Source organism: Euprymna scolopes, chromosome 40, assembly GCF_053919585.1.
Source record: "Euprymna scolopes isolate OS-2025 chromosome 40, ASM5391958v1, whole genome shotgun sequence".
Lineage (NCBI taxonomy): Eukaryota > Metazoa > Mollusca > Cephalopoda > Sepiida > Sepiolidae > Euprymna > Euprymna scolopes.
The window spans coordinates 25,257,466-25,277,710 of NC_136521.1; the positions used below are offsets into that span (position 1 = coordinate 25,257,466).

General features: G+C 39.4%; 2 protein-coding genes across 9 annotated transcripts in view; one reads left to right on the forward strand and one right to left on the reverse strand.

Moving 5' to 3' along the window:
• Positions 1–18,689, forward strand: part of LOC145265438 (RNA-binding protein 1-like) — a 616,457-nt gene extending 597,768 nt beyond the window's left edge. For all 4 annotated transcript variants that reach the window (XM_080121280.1, XM_080121283.1, XM_080121284.1 and 1 more), the window contains exon 7: positions 18,570–18,689. The gene's annotated coding sequence lies outside the window, so the exon portion shown is untranslated. The remainder of the gene's footprint in view (positions 1–18,569) is intronic.
• LOC145265434 (toll-like receptor 2) overlaps positions 1–20,245 on the reverse strand; it is a 370,324-nt gene that overhangs the window by 171,038 nt on the left and 179,041 nt on the right. The window lies entirely within an intron of this gene.

The window sequence follows — 20,245 nt, forward strand, 5'->3', positions numbered from 1 at the left end:
AAACTTTTTTGCAAAATTACTGGATTCAGTGTTAAATAACCTGAAAAGGGTTGTATAATTCAATAACTTGAGTGTTATTTCTTCTGCCCGTCACACCAATAATTTCCTGGGTATGTTTGACACTGTTGACCAAACTTCAAACTTCTGTATATGTCACGCACCTTCTCTCAACTCCAAACGAACTTCTACTAATTCAACTTATTTCTTTGAAATCCAACTTCAAAATGAACGTCCCTCTAAAAAATCAACCCTCTTTTATCTCCAACCAGGAGCATCTCATTTGCATATCGGGTGGTCACATTGCAGGCATATAAAGAGATAAGGCAGCCATTTTTGTTTCTTTCTTCTTCATTCATTTCGTTCCACGACCGACCTGTTGAATTATGCACACGTGCTAGTTAGGTAAGTCACGCATTTCCCTACACTCCCCCCTGATCTCATGATCACACACAGGGCAGGGGGGAAGTCGTCTTTGTCGGGTACTTCTTCGAAGAATCGGGGGCAGCACTTCCTCATTGCCATCTTCCTCATTACCACCGTTATTGCCACCAGTCTGTTCCATTATCCCCTCTCGTGGTTACCTATGCGGTGTTTCACAATCAGGGCAAGGGGGCAGTATCCGTCTTTGTCGAGTACTCCTTCAAAGAATCGGAGGCATCACTTTCGCGGTTCCATCTTCCTCAATATGTTCCATCATCCGTGGTGCTATAGGCGGTGTTTCACAATCACGGAGGGTGGGCAGTATTCGTCTTTCTCGGGTACTTTGATGAGGAACTGGTGATATTACTTCCTCATGTCCATCATTCTCATCACTATTGCCACTAGTATGTTCCATCATTCCCTCATCTGGTTCTGTAGGTAGTGTTTCTACGCTCACCTGTAGGGACAGTAGGCGATCAGGAGCATCCTTGAACTGTATGTGATCTCCCTCATCCTCCTCAGAACCAGAAGAGGTATAACAGAGGTGGATATCTTTTACATGACGTGGTACACCATTAATCAACATGGTCTGAGGACTTATGATTTTGTCTATTTTTCCTCTGCAAAATTTTACAGTGCACCCAGCATTTGGGGGTTTTACCCAAACATGGTCTCCCACTTGATATGGTGTATTGACAACGCTAACCACTGATGGTGTGACATCAATTCCTTTTACACGCTGTTCATAGCGGTAAATCCCATTAGCTGGTGCAGTTTCTGGTGTTGCATCATCCTTTGGTGTCACATTATACCAGTACACAGCTTCTGGAATATAACACTGTGTCCTGGCCGCAATTCTCTTAATGGTGCGGTGACACCGCTCCGCTATACCGTTACCTTCTGGAAAATATGCACATCGGTAATGCATTCTAATCCCCCATTCCTGTGTAAATTTCTGAAATTCTTGACATCAAAATGTAGTAGCGTTATCAGTCAGAATTTCCAGCGGGACACCACGTTCAAAAAAGACAGCTCTCAACTGTCGTATAATGCTAGATGCATCCTGTCGTGTCAACAGGCGCCATATCGTGAAATGTGTCGGACCACAATCTGTCAAGGTAAAAAAATGCTTGCCCTCATAATGCGTTACATCCTTTCCTACTCGATACCAGTTGTCCTCCACCTCAAGCTTCCCTTTTTGCCATTGGGATGGTGCCGGATCAATTCGCTGACACTCTTCACACGAGCGTATAGCTCCCTTGATTGATGCTCTTGTAGTTGAGGGACACACTCTTTGGACAAAATATGTTGTCTTCCGAATTCCGGGATGTCCACTCTGCTGATGTATTGTACGGATCTGGTAAGGTGTTAATTGATCTGTTACGGTCGCACATGTCTGTTGTGGAGGATCAGATCCCTGCCTCATTACATCAATCCACCTCTTTGGTACTCTAGTCAAGTTATCAGCCAAATTCTGCATCGACGAAACTAAGGTAATGTCCACCTGCAAGCTGTATTCGTCAACTAGATGCTTTATTATTGCCAATCTCCTTTGTACTAACATCTCACTTGCAGCTCTAGTCTTAACTTGAGCCTTTCCAGTCAAGGTGTCGGTCAACCAGTGGTAAATACACAATGAGTCAGTGTGGAGATGCACAACCTTAGCCTGCCATTGCAATGCAAGCTTAAGCTCTTTTAACTTGGCATCAAGTTCTGCCAAATTTATATGCTGGGCATCATTTTTCGGATGAAGCCAGCATGCATCTTCCACAACAGCACCCAATTGTTCCAACACGACACTTGTAGCCAGTGAACTTGCGTCAACCCATGCATTCAGTTCGTTTCCAGATACTTGCCACTCACCCTGGGCAGGATCGTTCCTATGTACTCTGGACAACATTTCAGCCATCATTTGCTGGAGAGAATCATCATCCACCATGTTGTCCCATCCTTTGGTTACTGCAGTTACTCGTCTTTTTAACACTCCTGTTGCCGATCAAAGCCATCCAGAGACAGGTAGATGTCTTACTAATTTACCGCAAATAGAAAACACAATGCGTCCTGTCAATACACTGGGTAACTCTGGAATCATGCTCCCTCGCTTCCATCGCAAAGTGTTGCCCTTCTCGTAGACCTCTAGGCCTAACATGGGCACCCCATCCTTTAGGTGCTTAGGGTCTTTGCTTATTAACCCAAACGATTCCAGTTTTATTCGAACCACATCTGCAGACATTATATCCTCATTAATGTAGATGTCGTCAATGTAAGTTGAAGCAGCTTTAGCTGTGGTCTCATCCTGCATTAAAACAGTTTTAATAATAGTTGTCATTATTAAGGGTGCTACGTTTAGGCCAAAACCTAAACGTGCCAAACAATATCGTTTTCCCTTGATTATCACTGTCTGAAATGGCCATAATGACTCATGGACATGTATCTGCAGGTAGGCTCTCTTTAAATCAAGCAGTGCTACATTACTCCCTTTCTGATGCCACTCTCTTAGTTTAGTAGCGCACACATCTGCGTTTCCAGTGAAAGCATCAACATGTTGATTCAATTCTCGGTAATCCATTACGGGCCGAATTTTGTCTTTAGTAGGTTGTTCAACAGCCATGAGCAGAATTAATCCTTTGGGTGGTCCTAGACGTTCCTGTGGGTACGGTATTAACCATCCGTTATCAATCCACATCTGAAGTTCTTCTTCATATGCGGCCCTATTCTTCGTGGAAACTACACACTCTGGAATGGTGTTGCACAGCCGATCTGGTGCCTGGCTCATAGTCCATTTCCACTTTGTAGTCCACGCTTTTTTGTTGTCGTCAAACATAGCACAGAAGTCTTTTTCTTCAATAGACATGGCTGCACAGACTTCTTTCCCTTCTCCAAGCATTACACCTCCAGTCGCTGTGATTATGACGCCTCCTAGTGCTTGTATTGCATCAATTCCAATCAACATGTCATAGCCAAGGGGTTTTTCTTGCATCACCAGAACATCAACTTTGGCTGTGTCACCCTTCTCAGTACAGATCGTGACTGTCCCTTCACCACAACATGCTCAGGATAAGCCATTGATCATCATAATACCGACTGGTTGCTCCTGTCACATCTGACAGTGATTTGCACTAACTATAGACCGACAACACTCCGTTTCTATGAGTGCTGAACACTGCACATTGTCAATTTTAATGCCAATGACCGGTAATCCTGTATTTATTGGTTGGCCTCCCCACAGTTATAGCACACTGGGCCTACACGCTTACTACTACCTGGGAGAGAATCTACATTGCCTCCATGCGGGTTTGACTGCTGCATGTTGAATAATAGTTGCTGCTGCAATTGGCTCCTGTTCCTTACAGATGTTTCGAGCTCGGGCTAATAACTCGTCTGTTGTCAATTCATCAATTTGTGACGATGCCCGCAACAGTTTGCTGACCTCTTCAGGTAAGCCTACTAAAAAGGCACATCTTAATATCTTATCGTTGACCCCACCAAATGGTACCGACAACTTTCGTAGGTCGGCTAGGTACACGTCAACCGTTTGCTTGGGGTGAAGTCGCTGGCTCGTGAACTGTTGCCATGCAACAAACGGATCTGTACCAAACGCTGTATGCAAGCATCCCAGTCTGGTTCATCCCCGAGTTGCTGGTAGACTGCATAGGCCCCTCCGGTTAACCTCAGAGGAATGACTGTGGCTGGTTCTTTAATTCTGCACAGTGTACAGATCTTCTCAGCCTTTTCAACCCATTCGACGACAGACGGTCTAGTGGTAGATCCGTCGCACTCAGGTATCAAACGAAAGTTGACTGTCCATTTTCTGCCTTTCGAGAGCTGAAATAGCTTATAATTCAATAACTTGAGTGTTATTTCTTACATCAATAATTTCCTGGGTAAGGTTGACACTGTTGACCAAACTTCCAACTTCCAAACTTCTGTATACGTCACGCACCTTCTCTCAACTCCAAACGAACTTCTGCTAATTCAACTTATTTCTTTGAAATCCAACTTCAAAATGAACGTCCCTCTAAAAAAATCAACCCTCTTTTATCTCCAACCAGGAGCATCTCATCTGCATATTAGATGGTAACATTGCAGACATATAAAAGTTAAAACACATTGTACCAACTGTCCGGTATTAAACAACATAGCATTCTCTTTATGATCCATGCGGGCTTTTAATATCCCCCCCTCTTAAAAGTTGAACAGAAATCAACTAAAAAAAGTAAAAAATAAATAAATAAAACAGTCCGTGGCAAATTTTTAATTTAGAAACAAATAATATTTCTTTTTCTGTTTTTTCATTGTTAATTTTTATTGCCCATAAAATTAATTAGAAATAGACTGTTTTTTCATTGTTAATTTTTATTGCTCATAAAATTAATTAGAAATAGACTGTTTTTTCATTGTTAATTTTTATTGCCCATAAAATTAATTAGAAATAGACTGTTTTTTCATTGTTAATTTTTATTGCTCATAAAATTAATTAGAAATAGACTGTTTTTTCATTGTTAATTTTTATTGCTCATAAAATTAATTAGAAATAGACTGTTTTTTCATTGTTAATTTTTATTGCCCATAAAATTAATTAGAAATAGACTGTTTTTTCATTGTTAATTTTTATTGCCCATAAAATTAATTAGAAATAGACTTTTTTTTCATTGTTAATTTTTATTGCCCATAAAATTAATTAGAAATAGACTTTAAAAAAGTTTTAAAAAAAACAAAACAGTTCCCTTTCATTTTTTATTTAGAAGCAAAATAGTTATTTTTCTGTTTTTTAAAATAATTGTAAATAAATATAATGATGATATGAATGAATTGATATATATATATATATATATATATATATATATATATATATAATATAAAGCTGAATGTGTGTGTGTGTGTTTCTGCAAGGGGTGGAAGCCTGTTGGCCAAAACCCGAGCTAGGGCTTTCCCTGTGGTAGAGAGGAGAGAAATGCCCCGGTAGTTCCCACAGTTTGCCTTGTCTCCCTTCTTAAAGATGGAGACAACTAGAGCATCTCTAAGTTGTGCAGGGATTTTCTCTTGTTCCCATATTTTGAGAAGCAGGGCATGGATGTGTCTGAGAAGATCAGGTCTGCCTTTCTTCAGGACTTCTGCTGGGATGCCATCAGAACCAGCCGCCTTGTTGTTTTTCATCTTCCTAATTGCATCCCGCACCTCTTCCAGACTGGGTGGTTCTCCCATGCTCTCAATTATGGGCTGTTGAAGGAGTTTTTCAAGGGCCTCCATCTCTGGAGTGGTGTCCCTGTTCAGAAGATCCTCGTAGTGCTCTTTCCATATATTTGTTATTTCTCCCTTTCCTTTCAGCAGCGTGAGCCCATCCTTAGACCGAAGGGGGGTCAGAGAACGGTAGCTGGGACCGTATACCACTTTTGTGGCTTCAAAGAAACCTCTGGTGTCCCCAGAGTCAGCAAACTGCTGGATCTCCTGAGCCTTCTTCATCCACCAGAGGTTCTTCAGCTTCCTGACTGTCGATTGGACAGCCGCTTTAGCCTTGTCATGGGCAGCTCTTTTAACCTTGCAATTGATGTTATTCTGCCAGGTGATAAAAGTTTGCCTCTTCATGTCTATAAGCCGTTGGATTTCAGTATCGTTTTCATCGTACCAATCCTGATGTTTCCGCTTTTTCTGTCCTAGGATGCTTATACTGGAGTCCATGATGGCAGAGGACAGCTTATCCCAGTGCTCTTCAGCGTCATGCGGATACTGCTTGGGTAGGTCCGCGCTAAGAGCCGCCTGGAGGTGTTGTTGGTAGGTGATATCACCCAGCTGCTCGATGTTGAGCTTTGGTCGGCTCTGTCTTTTTTGCATCCTTTGCTTCCACATTAAATGGATAGACATGATGGAGTGAATAAGACGTTGGTCGGTCCAGCAATTGTCTGTACTGGTCATTGCCCTGGTGTTCAGCACATCACAGCGGTCTTTGGCACAGACAATGACTTCCCGAGTCCCAAAGTGGCTTTCACCTAAATAGAGGCATGATGGACATGATCTTCACTGCTCGTCAACTCCAAGAAAAGTGCAGAGAGCAAAATTTACCATTATACATGGCTTTTATAGACCTTACAAAAGTCTTTGACTCGGTGAACCGTCAAGCCCTTTGGCTGGTTCTTGCAAGGTTTGGATTCCCAGAGAGGTACATTCGGTTACTGAGACTGCTACATGACAATATGTCAGCTACAGTCCTCAGTAGTAGTGGAGATGAAACAGAGCCCTTCAGGGTTGACACAGGAGTGAAACAGGGATGTGTCATTGCCCCAACCCTGTTCTCCATCTTCATTACTGCTATCCTCCATCTCACGGACAAACATCTTCCCCGTGGAGTTCGGATTATGTACAGAACTGATGGGCGACTTTTTAACATCAATAGATTCAGGGCCAAAGGTCGAACGAACACCATATCCATTATGGAGCTACAGTATGCAGACGATAACGCCCTTGTAGCCCTCTCAGAAGAGGACCTACAGTGTACACTGGTTGCCTTCACGAGGGCGTACAAACAGCTAGGACTAACAATCAATATAAAAAAAACTCAAATCTTCCATCAATCACCACCAAACAGTACTCCAGTCTCACCCCCAAACATCTCCATCGACAACGCTAGACTGGAAAATGTGGACCACTTCCCATACCTAGGCAGCATCCTATCATCAAAAGCCAACATAAATGATGAAATACAACACCGTCTCAGCTGTGCCAGTGTGGCTTTCTCAAGGCTAAGGAAGAGAGTATTTGAGAACCGTGACCTTCTGGCAAAGACCAAAATCATGGTATACAAAGCTGTCTTGCTGCCCACTCTTCTCTATGGATTGGAGACCTGGACCACATACAGGAGGCACATAAAAACCCTGGAGACGTACCACCAAAGATGCCTCCAAAAAATCCTCAGAATCAGTTGGAAGGACCGACGCACCAACACTAGCATCCTGAGTGAGGCTGACATTCCTACACTCACCGCTACTGTTGCTCAACGCCAGCTAAGATGGACTGGTCATGTTGTCCAAATGCCGGATCTCCGCCTCCCAAAACAGATTTTCTACTCTCAGCTTGTTGAGGGAAAGCGTGCCCAGGGTGGCCAAAAGATGAGGTATAAGGACAACATCAAAGAAAATTTAAAGCGGTTTCACATGGACCTTGAGACAAATTTAAAGCGGTTTCACATGGACCTTCGTGGCTGGGAGCAGGTTAGCATGGAGGAGCGCTGTCCATGAAGGTGCTGCGCTTTATAGCAGTGACCTAAATCAAGCTGCTGAAGATTAACGCAAGCACAGAAAGGACAGATTATCAACCAGACACACCCAACCCCACCCCACCACCACTACCTTTATCTGCCCAAATTGCACAAGAAAAATTGGGTCAAGGATTGGGCTCTATGCTCACCTGAGGACCCACAGAAGCCACAACGGAGGACAGTCTTACTCGGACACGAGTGGCCGCTGATGATGATGGTGTGTGTGTGTGTGGTCATGAATAGGCTCCTATATGGTTGACTATTTTAAAAAACTGATTACATATAATGATAGATGTATTGAGACACAGGAATGGGTATGTTTGATCTGGCAGAAAAGTGGTTCATTAAAATTGTGGGGTCTGCGTTTGCACCTGGTCCACAAAGTATGGAAATAAAAAATTTAAAAATTTAAAAAAAAAAAATGTTTACAAGTGTTTTTGATATAGATGTACATAATAATACTTTGATAAGTATGTTTTAACTTAAATAGGGATGGTATGATAAAATTGTGGAGTCTGCGTTTGCGACTGGCCTCCATAGAATGGAAATAGGCACAAACTTTAATAAAGACTTTTAATATCTATCTGCGTAAGTATACATTGATAATTATGTTTCAGTTTGAAGAAATATGGTCTAATAAAATTATTGGACTTGACCTCCATAGAATGGAAATATGTCACAAAGTTTAACAAGGTTTTTTAATATAGATCCACAGAATATTATGATAAGTGTTTCAGTGTGAACAGGTATGGTATAATAAATTATGGGGTCTATCTATTTTATTTTTACTTTCATCATATTTTGCTTTGGTTTTGATACTCCCAAATTCGAAGCTATCTTTTTACAACCCTTCCTTTTCATAACCTATCATACTTTCATAAATGAGAGTCCATTTTCTGTAGGCTGTTTTTGAACCCAGTCAACAAGTACTTTTCCTAGTATATATATATATATATATATATATATATATATATATATATATATAGTTTATCATCAGAACAATAAGGAAAAGTAAAAGGGAAAATTAAGAAAAACCTCTTTAGGCCATGGCATTTCGAAGCTAAATGCTTTTCATCAAAAGAGGAGAAAGGCCAGAATTAAACAAAATGCAAATATAGAAAAAAACTGGCTTAACATTTAAGATATAAAATGAGAATGAAGGGATAATATGGTAAAAAATAATTAAAAGTAGGTACAATATATAAATAAATTGAAAGGGTAGTATATATGTAGTTAATAGTAAAAAAGCAAAACAAATAAAATGTCTTCCTTTTATAAATACAAATAAAAATAATAAATATACATCTCTTACTACTTCAGTTAGTAACCTTAAATCCAATAGAATACCTTTCTCCTTAAAATGGAAGATTTAAAAAAACTTTGTATTCTTCGCGGGCAAGATCCTGCTAACTTTGCATCTTTGAAGCAACTTTAATAAAAAATATTAATAATGGAGTTAAATCATTTGCCACTGCAAACACAAGAGAAAATTTAAATATGCTAACTTCTTCATCTCAACAGATACTCTTTTACCACCTTTAAATTAATAACCTAATTTATTCATATATATATATATATATAAGGTATTCAGAAGATAAAACTCATGAATTAAAACGAGGTTATTAAGAGTGCTCAATAAAAAAAAGAGCAAAATATAATATTTTCATTTATATAGACAAATATTGCATAGTTGCTACATTGAACATGCTAATTGGTTTGCAAGAAACAAAAAGTCACTTTTCAGGCGATGCAATAAAGTTTATTTGCTACTGGTTCTCAAATGAAAGAAACGAAATATATTTTTTTATTTATAAAAATAAAATATTAAAACGCTAAATTTAAGTGGGAGGGGTGACATTAAGTGGAATTTTAGACTCAAAATAGGGCGAATGGATAAATGGGAGGAGTAGAAAGAGATAAAGGAAAGGACAACAAAAAAAAAACGAAAAAGAAAATGAAAGAGAAAAAAGAAAGAACAGAAAGATGGACAAAGGCGTCAGCATGATTACATTACTATAAGGAATAGGAGGGGGCTGAAAACATTTGAGATCAACTTATATTGTTTAGAGTAAACATGTCAAAGAAAGAGGTCGATTTTGGGGGATGATAGACAAATTAGGATATAAAGTTTCCAGTGAGGCATGCAAACACATACTTATATGTGTATCAGCAACCCAGTCTGACACATATACACATACACAGACACATATTTGCATAAAAAGATAATCAAACCTGAGACAACCTTAGCATCCGGTAATTAGGCTGTTTTCATAAACATAGGTCATATTTATCACAATGAAGTTAATAATTTAAAATTAAAATTTCCAGTAATGAAAATTAAAGATCCAATAATAATAATAATAATTCTGATTTTGTTTATCAACATCTCTCTGGAAAGGGATGGGATTCATTTCTGGAGGATTTCCATTAATCCCAGCTTCAAACCAGGAGCTTCAAAGATCAAGGGTTTTCCTAAGGATGTTAGTGGTACCTACAATTGTAGAGGTCTGAAGGCCGCCTAAAACATTGGGGATTTGTAGTTTTTTCAATTGTCCTTCCAGATGACTTGATACTACTCCTAGTGTACCAACTACGACCAGGATTATTTGTATTTTAACCCCGTGTATACACCTTATCTCCAAGGCCAATGGAGCATAATTGCTCCACTTTTCATTCTCCTCTCTCACATTCCTGTCCCAGGGTACTAAAAAGTCTACAATCTGCCAGTTTTATGAGACCTTGTCAATGACGACCAAATCCAGACGATTATGTTCCAATTGTTTAGTCGTTATGACACTTTTGTCCCACCATACCTCTACCTTGCCATCTTCACTTGTTCTCACTTCATCAGGCACCTCCTCAAATCATTTTCCAGCACACTTCACCCCAACCCTCTTACACACCTCCCAATATATCCAGAGTCCCATGCGGTACTCTCTCTTGACCAGTCCGCTACATCCTGCTGCAAGGTGCACAATTGACTCTGAGGTTTTACCACAAATCCAGCATTCTGCAGCAACTTCCTCTCCTAGAACCACTTTTTTGAACAATGCCTGCTCTTGTGCTGCATAAACAAAATCTTCAGTACTCTTAGCCAGATACCCAGCTCTAAGCCATTGCCATAATCGTTCATCAGCAACTTTTGCTATATCCTAGAAGAACCTTCCATGCATTTTCTTCCTAGCCAGTTCTTCTGCCCTTTCTCTATCCATACGTTTCACATAATCAGCCTTGGTCTTACATACTTCCACTTCATTGGCCACAACCTTAAGCATCCACGCCTCACTTCTAACCACATGCTCCTTCAACAACATCTCCTCGGTTCTAACACAATCTTTTACACTTTTCAATCCTCTTCCACTGTCTTTCCTCTTTTGATACAGCCTTGCTATGCTACTTCAAATGTGAAATATACCAAACATTGTTAAAACTTTTCTTGTTTTGATATCCATGGCATGCAACTCCTTGTCAGACAATTCTAAAATTCCCGCACTGTATCTCAAAACACTGACTGCCCATGCATTCACTGCTTTCATTAGGTTTCCTCCATACAGTTTCGACTTTGCAATTAGTTTCACTCTTCTAAGATACTCCTCCCTGACTTTCTCCTTCATTTCTCTGTTCATGATGCCTACACCCTCTAACACTCCCAAATACTTATATCCTGTATCTTCTATTTCTTTCATGATTTCTCCATTTGGCAGCACTATTCCATTCAAATGAACCTTTACTCCTCTTTTCATCACCAGCACCGCACATTTACTAATCTCAAACTCCATCCCAATGTCTTCTGAGTATGTCCCCCACAAGTTCTACCATCTCTCCATTTCCTTTTCATTTCTACCGAATATTTTCAAATCATCCATAAACAGTAGATGGTTGAGGCATCTGTCACCAGATCCAAAGTTATACCCCAGTTTTTCTCTCTTCAAGAGGATGCTCAGTGGCATCATTATCATTACAAAAAGAAGTGGCGATAACAAATCTCCTTGAAATATTCCACGTTTAATGCCAACCTGCCCCATCTCCTCTCTGTTTGCTGTCAGCACCGTTTTCCATTGAGCCATACTTGTCTCCAAAAGCCCTACCACATTCTCAGCAACCTTCATCATCAATAGTGTTTCACGTATCCATGAATGAGGAACCATGTCATAAGCCTTTCTGTAATCGATCCATGCTACACTCAGATTCCTCTTCTTCACATCCTGCATTAATGCTTTATCAATTAGTAGTTGCTCTTTGGTACCTCTCGAGCCTTTCCGGCACCCCTTCTGTTCATCAGAAAAAACATCATTACTCTCAAGATGTTCATAAATTTTCTACACAAATATTCCAGTCAACAGTTTCCACATCAGTGGCAGACATGTAATTGGTCTATAATTATTGGCATCTGTTCCCTTTGCGGGATCTTTCCTAATCAGTGTTGTTCTTCCCTTCACAAGCCAATCAGGGACATCTCCCGACTCTACAACCCTTTGCAGAGCAGCAGCTGTAGGTGGATAAAGGTATGGAAACTGTTTAAACCAGAAGCCCATCACTCCATCTGGACCAGCTGCCTTCCAGTTTGTCATCCTTCGTATGCCAGCTTTAACGTCATCGATGGTTATCTCAACGTTCTTCATCTGCTGCATTTCTGATAGCCTTTCTCTGACCTCTCCCAACCAGCTAGCCTTCTTATTATATCGCCCTTCAACAGACCAAATCCCACTCCAGAACTTCCTGGCATCTTTTGCATTTGGAGTGTTGTTATTTCCCGTCTGTTTACTACCATTTAATTCTTTATACAGCTGAGACTGATTGTTCCGGAAAAGGTTGTTCTGACGAAACGCAACACTTTTTCCAACAAAGTTCCGAATTTTCATACCACCAGTGTGAATCTTCTCTTTCAACATTGTTAGAACGCTCATGGTTCCCTTTTCCAGCAATCTATATCTCCTTTCAAGCTAGTCATTAGCTTTCTGTCCTAGTTTAACTTCTTTTCTTATTTCTTTGATTCTACCAATGTCTTTCCGCCACCGTTTAATACTTTCTTCAAGCCGCCTCTGCCAGTGTGGCCTTCTATCCTTCATTTCTCTTTTTTTCTTCTGTATTAAGCCAAGACGATTCGCAATAATGTATGACACTGCATACAGAAGTCTGTTAAGTTCCTTAATAAATATGTTCTTTCTTATGATGTTGTGAATTACAATAATAATAAAATAAAAATACATATAAAAATAAGAGTGAAAAAAATAAGAGTGAAAAAAATAAGAGTAAAAAAGTCAAGAGTGAAAAGAGTTTTCTCTTTGATTTTCTTTTACCTCGTTATCTCTTTCTACTCATTACTTATATATGCATAATGAAAACAAAGGAAATAATATTCTGACAAGATGGAGAGATGAGGGAGGAGCAGACTGGGTTATACGTTTGTTGACACTTTGTCTTCATTTCAAGACATCCTGAGGAAGTTTTGTAGTGGGGACAGAACATTGATGGATGTGTTGCTTGGTTTATTCTTTGTTCATCTCTTCATATATATATATATATATATATATATATATATATATATATAATACCAAAGAAACCTGCACTTCGCGCAGGACTTTGCTATACACATGGGTACAAATTTCTACATTAATGTGAGCGTTAAACTGCTGAAGGAGGACCCTGTTGTAGGGAACAATCAACTGGTTTGTGATTTCTTGATGAACATACCGACCATTTTTCTTCATCATTGTTGTACCAGTTTGGCCTTCATCTTCTGGTTTCCTTTGCCTGTACTTGGGATAAGAGTCCGGGCCTTTCTTTTTTGGAGTGTTTCATAATCATATATGGGCAACTTGGATTCAATGGTCTGCGCACTCTCTATGCCATCATGTCTTCATGAAGATCAGAGTCTTCCTCTTTATCATGGATCTCTGCAGATATGCACAGATCCATTTTGTTCTGGTTGAACTTTGTCCTTTGGAGCCTGCCAGGTGAGGACGTGTGCATGCGACAATCCTCTCCTTTGGTATTCAATGTTGTACTGGAAAACCCTCAACCTGCCAAATCCTCCTTTTTTAATAAATTTCACTAACGTTTTTAGTTTCTGTCTAAAGACTCTGGCAATAATATCTGGACGACCTGAGGTTCTTGTCCTGGAAGACAATTTTCTGTAAATTTGTCATGAAAGAGGTTGGCTTGCCCCATTCGTCAAACATAAGCTATGACATCACTTTGGCACTCAAACATGTATCTAGGGCATTCTGTGTAAGTTGTTGGAAGGATCATTTTTGACCAATCTGTTCTAGATTCCCATCCTTCCTAAAAATTGACTCCTTTAAGTTGCCATAATTGTCAGCTCGCAAGATCTGTTACTCCGACCTTAGAAACTGTAAATGTTCTGTTTCAATTTTGCAGTACATATCCACCAACCATTGTTGAAACAGCCTTCAGTACCGGAGAAAATAGTTTCCAGGCCACGTCATCAAATGGTAGGAATAAAACTGTTATTCGGTAACATTTTACCCATTGGATACCGTCATGTAGATGATGTAAGATGGAGAACCATAGGAGAACATTAACAGATACATTAAGCGATCGTAGTGAGGATGTAGTTTGGAGATCTTTTTCAATGTATTATTTTTAAAACGCAAGTTTGCTGTGGGTTCATTCTCCATTAATATTCCAATCTCATACATTGTTGTTGGAATCGTGAATCACTGCCGGGTACTTTCCTTGCGGCCTTCAATCTTCCCTTATAACTTTATGTTCTTCCCAGTTTTCTTCAATTCTTTCCTTTGTTGTTTTCAGTTGACAAATTAGGCTGTTGTTCTCATGTAAAAATTCAGTCTGCTTTCAGAGAATGTCTTGATTGAGTCTACTGTCATGTTCCGACTATGTAGTTCCTCTTCCAGAATATTCAAGAAGTAGATTTGAATAAACTTTGCCGCTTCATATTTAGGTAGCAAAAGACTCCCAATTTTGTGGCAAACCTGCCCACAAATTATAAAAGAAGGATTCTACCCATGTAACACTGCATTTTTGTGAACAAATCAAGTCATTGCAAAACAGTTGCGTAGATTTTGCACGGACTCTTCAGAGAGAAAATCTTTGCCAAGAGTAAATCTTGCAGCAACTGGAGCAGTGGTGTAAAGTTATCAAGCACAATCTTGCAAGAACAACAACAACCAGGGGTCTTTCCTTTCAATTCACAGCTAATCAATGCTGGTATACTTTGTCCATTTGTTGTTTAGTTGCCTCTTTTTCTGAGCAAAGTTATATTTTCTCTCCTTGCGGCCACTTGCTATGCCCTTGGCATAAGCGAAAGATTTGTTCAGTTTCTGAATGCATTCTCTCATCTTGAAAGTTCTTTCAACTCTCCTCATTTATGTTTTCTTTTTGTTTCCTCATCTGTTTCATTTACTCTTCATCTTGCTTCTCTCAATTGACCTTGTGTATGTTTTGTTTTCTCATCTGTTTCATTTACTCATGTGGTTTGAGTTGTCCCCCTTTGCAAATTGGCTGTTTGGAGAAATGGAAAACTAGATGGCTCTGGTTGATAGTCAATTTGCATAAGTGGAGAAATGGGCAGCATATAAACGGTATTTTTTTTAAAGCAGGGTGAAGAGTGCAGAGTGTGAAACGATGGTTGGAAGAAGTGACGGTGAATTCTTTTTGTGACAGTGAATTATTTTTGGACGTTGAAGAGCTCAACCTTTTGGAAGGAACAGCTTGGTCTTATATATTTTTTTTTAATTTCTTTTTTTTTTCTTCTACTTCACTACAAGCTATTTCGGCGGGAACTATAGAAGCAAAGAGGATCAGCAGTGAAATGCGTAAGACGTTCTCTGGAGAGGGAGATGTTATAACCTGGCTGACCAAGGTTAAACTTGTCGCTAAGTTGCGGGACATCGCGGATGTAGCCAGCTTGATACCGCTGTATCTTGATGGTGATGCTCTGGCCCTATATCTGGAGATGCGGGAGGAGGATCGACTGTCTGTTGACGCCATTGAGGAAAAGTTGAGGGAAGCATTTACCGAAGGACCGTTTGTGGCATATGGCAAACTAAGCCGTATGGTGTGGACCGGAGAGCCTGTCGATGTTTACGCCAACAATATCAGGAGGTTGACGGGACTAGCAGGATTCAATGGAGGAGGCCGTTGACAGATGGTTAAGATGGCCTTTATCAATGGCTTCCCGGACCATATTTCTATAGCTCTGCAGCAACTGCCCAGTGTAAATATTATGGAGGTGGCGGAGTTGATTACACAGGCTAGGGTGCTGGCCAGGAAAAAAGAGAGTGAGCAGGGAATCATAGCTATCGCTCAATGAAGCAAACTGCAGCAAGAAATTGTGAAGGACGAAAAGCAGAGAGGACTGTGGCAGAGACCCAGGTTCTCTGGCAGATGCTACCGATGCCAAGGCCCCCATATGGTGCGGGAGTGCAGGGAGCCAAAACCAGAAGTCACGTGTTACCGCTGTGGGGAAGTCGGCCACATCAGCAGATTCTGTCCCCATAAATGAACAGGGGGAAGCCACTGCGCCGGTGGCTACCCCACTTATTCGATGAAGGCGCTTCAGGGTATGTCACCACAAGTAGAGGTGACCCTAAATGGACGAAGTGCAAAAGCCCTTGTCGACACGGGCTGTATGTCAACAATTGTCACCAAAGACATGGTTGACACATGCAATGGAACCAGCAGCATTACGGCAGTTGACGGCAGAGAGGTGAAGTGCAATGGTTGATGGTACGTGGGATGTCACTAACAATCCAGGCGATTGTTATTAACAAAATTGTCATGGGTGTCGATGGGGTGCTAGGGATGGACGCAATTGCTCAACTAGGGGGCGTTATGGTATATAGGAACTCCGTGAGATTTGGAGGATATCAAGGGGCTTCAGGTGTGCAATTCGAAAAAGGTGTCACAGGAACGGCCGGGTCAGACAAAAGTTGCACGATAGAGGACCAAGATTTCTCTGCACACTTTGATGGTGAGAAATCACAGTCAAGTGGGCATGGAAGGGAGAACCTTCCATGCTGAACAACAGAGTAGAATGCTACGAGCATACGTTGCGAGGAGGTACAAGAGTTGAATTCGAGAAGGAGGTGGACCGATGGATCTCAGAGGGGATTTTAAGACCATGGATGGAGAAGGTGGAAGGTGTGCTGCCATTAATGGCGGTTGTTCAGCCCACAAAACAAAAAGTTTGGCCAGTACTGGACTTCAGGGAGCTGAACGTACACGTTGCGTGTCACATGGGTGGCGATGTGATGGACCTGTGCGGAGAGACCATGCGAGAGTGGAGGAAGATTCAGAAGGCTGCGACGATTGTGGATTTAAAATCTGCATACCTACAGATCCACATTTCACAGGAATTCTGGAAATACCAGCTGGTCAGGTACAAGGGCCGAACGTACTGCCTGACTAGGTTGGGTTTTGGCCTGAATTCTGCATCGATCCTCAAAACGGTTCTAAGCAAGGAGGACGCAGTTAGAAGAGCCACCAGTTCCTACATTGATGATATTTTGGTGGATGAGACGGTAACAACTGCGGAGGACGTAGTAAAACACCTCAACAGCTTTGGGCTAATTGCAAAATGCCCGGAATCATTGGAGGGAGGAGCTGTGTTAGGGCTCCAACTAAGAAAGGACCAGAAAGGACGGTTAGTGTTCCGGAGGTGAAATGAGATCCCGGAAGTGTCAGAAAAATTGAGCAGGCGAGAACTCTTCTCAATATGCGGAAGACTGGTGGGCCATTACCCTATTGCAGGATGGCCAGGGACTGCATGTAGCTATATCAAAAGGCGAGCTAGTAGAGCGAAGTGGGAGGATGGAGTTGATAAAGAGACTGTGGACATTATGAGAGAGATTATTGAAGAGGTGAAGAGGGAGGATCCAGTGAGAGGTGTTTGGCATGTACCCAACAGTATAGAGAGTGAAACGACGGTTGGAAGAAGTGACGGCAAATTCTTTTTGTGAGGGTGAATTATTTTTGGACGTTGAAGAGCTCGACCTGTTGGAAGGAACAGCTGTGTCTTATATATTTTTTTTAATTTCTTTTTTTTTCTACTTCACTACATATATATATTGCATACCCGCACATTGGTCTTTATTATGGAGCAGAGGCTGCCATTGTCACTGCTGGTTTAGTATTATTAGACTTAGCTGGTGTTTAGGAGTGCTGGAGAAACGTGGTAGGTTTTTCTGTATTTTAAATTTTAATAGATAACTGCTCCTAGGCAATAGTGTTTCTAGCTCTTAGAAATTAGGAGACATTTGGAGGCTGACATTGTAAGGTGTTGGCTGTTATTGTTAAGCTATTAAAGTTCATGCATCACAAAGATTGTGCCTGAAGATTGTTTGGTTTGCATGAAGTCATCTGACCAAAACTATTTGTTATAGCTGCAAAATGGCTGATTTTTACCACTCATATCCAATGCAGCAAAGCCGAACAGTTGCATTTGTGATTCTGCACCTGACATTGCTGGAAGCAGAAGCGACCAGTAGACGACAGGTCATGATGTTGACTTCTCCTAAATTTTCACCAGAACTCTATTAACCAAATAGTTTTGACATTACCACATAACCACTGATCCTAGGGAGAAAAAGTGCTAGATTTTCCGGGGGGAGGGGGAGATGTGTTTGCATATTTCCCCATGTTAGATTTCTCAATTATACTTTTAAAAGGCAATTGTTTTTTAAACTTGGTTTGGTCAGCAAATTATTTTAAAGATTCTTTTGCTGTAGTGAAAATTTATGTTTTAACAGGAAACAATGTACGGAGTATTTTTTTTAGAATTTTGTTTTCTCAAAATTAAAAATTATCTACTTGATATAAAAGTGCGAGTGGATCAGCCATTCGACTGCAATAAATATAATGCAATAAATATCATGTGTCCTTGATTTTAACTGAATTATTCTTTCTTTTACAGATTTAAAAAAAACAAATCATCCAATGACGGAACCAACAGATTTTAAACAAACTTTGATCGCAAGTTTTTTCTTGGGAGGACATAACAAAAACGGAAAAAAAAAAAAAATTTTGTTTTAAATGAAAAGAAAATGAAAAAATAAGTTTTCTTTCATATATACATCAAAAAGTGATGAATGTTCACCCCAATTTTTCTTCATAGTAGAAGAACCCTCGCCCCCGATAAATAAGCTGTTGATATATATATATATATATGGTCTGCCATATGTAATTATATTTTATTTCCAATGTAACATGGAAGCAGCTGCAATATATAGAAGGTAAAAAAGAGTACACTTACCATTTTTTACAAAATATAAAAGATGCTTGTTAATGTCTTGTTTATGCAGCATTTTGCCAAACCTTCAAGAACTGAACATATTTTGGTGCATAGCTCCAATGTCACTTGAGCAACAGTAGCTCAGATTTGTTTCTTAAGTTTCACGATGTTATAAAAATATACAATTTCTGCTTTTGAATAACAGATGAAATAGATGAGAAGCCTAGTATCAATAAAAAGCATATGGCTACTTATAATAGACCTATGTGTGAAATGGGAAAGGAGTACTAAAATTATTTAGATATTCATCAACATTTTATCTTTATTTCTAAACTTTCTCAATATTAATGATTTGAAGAAATAACACGGTAGTACAATATTTGAAAATATGTGATGCATTTGTAACGTGAAAAGAATGTTTCTTGTTGTTGGTTTTTCACACAAAACAATCATTAGAATTCAAAAAATGTGGTGTGACATAAAAAGATGTTTTTATTCTTTCTTCGAATGATCCATATCTGTCAGAATTCAAAATGTGTTTATAAAATGGAATGAGTGCTTTTTTAATAAAGTTTTGTTAAGAATGTAGTATAAAATAACTTTCCCGTATTTGAATTGAAATTCTGTTTGATTAATATTATGCTGATTAAAGTTTGTATTAATTTACTGATTAAACAATATAAATTGTAGGTGTTACGTTAGTTATAATTTAGTGCTAATTCAAAAAGCCTTCACCAAGATATATTTTTAAAAAATTTGATGATTCTAGCTTGTTTAAAGTTAAAAAGAATGATCATGTTGTAATACATGAGAGAATAGTGCCTTTAGGGAATTGTTATTTTCTTTGTATCTTTTTTATGTTCATCAAATCTTTTCTTTAGTCCTCACTAAATTTCACAAATGTATATCTAATGAATTCAAAACTTTGCTGAAGACTTCTTGAATCAGCACTTATGAAAAACTTTAACACAAACATCATAACGGCTTCCACAATATATCTTCTTTAATCATAAAATTAATATTAACCGAACAGAACTTGAATTTAGATTCAGGCTATCAAATGACTCATTCCATTTCATAAATGCATGGTACATTTTGAATTCTAATAGCTATGGTTCATACAAAAAAAACAAAAAAAAGACAAAAAAAAAAAAACACGAAAAACCAGTCTTTTCATGCTACAAGCACATAATATTTTTTCAAATATTATATATCTATGTTATTTCTTCAAATAAATCATCATAAGAAAGTTTGGAAATCAAGAAAAAACGTTGTTTTGTTTCTTTATTTTTCATAAAATATTTATATCTATCTGTATCTCTCTCTCTCTATATATATATATATATATATATATATAT